Source organism: Pinus tabuliformis, chromosome 7 (genome assembly GCF_031772625.1).
Source record: "Pinus tabuliformis cultivar Carrire ecotype Pingquan chromosome 7, CPIR1, whole genome shotgun sequence".
NCBI classification, from domain to species: domain Eukaryota; kingdom Viridiplantae; phylum Streptophyta; class Pinopsida; order Pinales; family Pinaceae; genus Pinus; species Pinus tabuliformis.
Genome location: NC_142293.1, coordinates 1,299,899,959 through 1,299,902,785, shown reverse-complemented (window position 1 = coordinate 1,299,902,785; position 2,827 = coordinate 1,299,899,959).

The following is a 2,827-nucleotide window of genomic DNA, read 5'->3' as shown; positions in this document are numbered from 1 at the left end:
TAAGACTAAATCTGATGTATTTGATACTTTCAAGAAATGGAAAGCTTTGGTTGAGATTGAGACAGGAAAGAAATTAAAGTGTCTTAGATCAGACAATGGAGGTGAATATTGCAGCAAAGAGTTTGATAGGTACTGTTCAGAGAATGGAATTCGCAGAGAGAAGACAGTTCCAAGAACACCACAAGAAAATGGTGTGTCAGAAAGGATGAACAGAACAATCATGGAGCGTGCAAGGTGCATGAGATTGCATGCAGGATTGCCTTTACAGTTTTGGGCAGATGCTGTAGATACTGTTGTTTATCTGATAAACAGAGGGCCTTCAAGTTCCTTGGATGGTGGTGTTCCAGAGGAAGCATGGACAGGTAAAAAGGTAAACTACTCTATTTTAAAGCCTTTTGGTTGTGAGGCCTTTGTCCATGTTGATAAAGAAAATAGAACAAAGCTTGAGGCAAAGTCAAAGAAATGTACCTTTATTGGATATGGTGTTAATGATTTTGGTTATCGCTTATATGATTATGAAAATCACAAAATCATTAGGAGAAGAGATGTAATATTCAATGAAAAGGTCTTGTATAAGAATCAGTTGCAGGAAAAGAAATAGGAAAAGGAAAACAAGGAATACGCAGTTCTTGATGAAATCACTGAAAAAGTAAAGGTGCCTGAAAATAATAATAATCAACAACCACAACAACAACAACCACCACAACAACAACAGGCACCCCAAACACCTGAAAGTGATGTTAGAAGATCTACCAGGATAAGTAGACCCCCTGAACGATACTCTCCTTCATTATATTATTTATTGTTGACTGATTCCGGTGAACCCAAATGTTATGAAGAAGCAATGCAGGTTGAAAGCAGGAAGAAGTGGGAGGTAGCCATGGAAGAAGAGATGGACTCCTTAATGCATAACCAGACATGGGATTTAGTCAGGTTGCCTGTAGGAAAAACTACATTGAAGAATAAATGGGTTTACAGGCTGAAGGAAGAAGATGGAGGAAAACAGAGGTATAAAGCTAGACTTGTGGTGAAGGGGTTTGCACAGAAGAAAGGTATTGATTTTGATGAAATATTTTCTCCTGTTGTTAAAATGACTTCAAACAGAACTATTTTAAGTCTTGTAGCAGCTGAAGATTTACATCTTGAGTAGTTAGATGTAAAGACAACCTTTCTCCATGGGGATTTGGAGGAAGAGATATATATGCAGCAGCCACAAGGGTATGAGGTGAAAGGGAAGGAGAAACTAGTGTGCAGGTTGAAGAAGAGCTTGTATGGCTTAAAACAGGCTCCAAGGCAGTGGTATCTAAAATTTGACAAGTTTATGTCTGAACAAGGTTATACTAGATGTCACTCTGATCATTGTGTTTATTTGAAAAAGCAAAATGATGGCAGCTATATTATATTGTTATTGTATGTAGATGACATGCTTGTTGCAGGATCTAACATGCAGGAAATAAATGTGCTCAAAAGAAAACTGGCAAATTCATTTGCAATGAAGGATTTGGGAGCTGCAAAACAAATCCTTAGTATGAGAATAACTAGAGACAGAAAAAATCGTAAATTAACATTGTCTCAGAATGAGTACATACAAAAGGTGTTGAAAAGATTTAACATGCACAATGCAAAACCAGTTAGTACACCTTTTGCTAGCCATTTCAAACTTAGCAAGGAAATGTGCCCAAAGACCCAAGAAGACATGGATTATATGTCTAAAGTTCCATATGCATCAGCAGTTGGAAGCTTAATGTATGCAATGGTCTGCACAAGGCCTGATATTGCACATGCAGTGGGAGTTGTAAGCAGGTACATGAACAATCCAGGAAAGGAACATTGGATGGCAGTGAAATGGATTCTCAGATATTTGAAAGGTACCACAAATCAAGCATTATGCTTTGGTGGTTCAAACATCTCCCTACAAGGATATGTTGATGCAGATATGGAAGGTGACAGAGATAATAGGAGGAGCACTACAGGATATGTATTTACTGTTGGAGGAATAGTTGTCAGTTGGGTTTCAAAAATCCAAAGTGTTGTTGCACTTTCAACAACAGAAGCATAGTATGTTGCTGCTACAGAGGCTAGTAAAGAAATGATTTGGTTACAAAGGTTTATGGGTGAATTGGGTAAGGAGCATGATATGGGCACATTATACAGTGATAGCCAAAGTGCCATTCATCTTGCAAAGAACTCAGCGTTTCATTCCAGGACTAAACACATACAACTCAAGTATCATTTCATACGATCAGTGTTGGAAGATGGAGAGTTGAAGCTAGAAAAGATACACACTAGCCAGAATCCTGTAGATATGCTAACAAAAGTTGTAACCAGGGAGAAACTGAGAATATGCTCAGTTTCAGTTGGTCTTCAAGGATGACGATGAAGATGAGAAACAGCCAGGTCCAAAGAGGAGTCATTGTCTAGCAAATGGAGCAGCGGTGGAGTTACTACAATCAGTCTCCAAGTGGGAGATTGTTGGGTGTGGAGCCTGATTATCTTCTATATTCAAAGGTATCGCCACATAGGACCCCAGCTCGAAATGGGGGCGGCAACGCCGCCTGTAAAATGTTCGCTGTAGGGGGGGTCCAGGGGGGGGCAACGCCCTCGAAGCTAAAAACAGCTGTAAAATTGCCTTGTAAAAGTATAGTAATTTCTAGTCAATCTGGGCCGTTCATTAGGCGGATGATCTGACGGTAGAACTTATGTTTAGTTTAGGGTTTTTTGCCCTAGAAGGCAACCCCTCTATTTGTATGAGGGTATTGTATTTGAGGCTGTGTGATAGGTGTGTATTCTGTGAGCGAGAAACAGAGAGGTGAGACTGTGAGAGAAA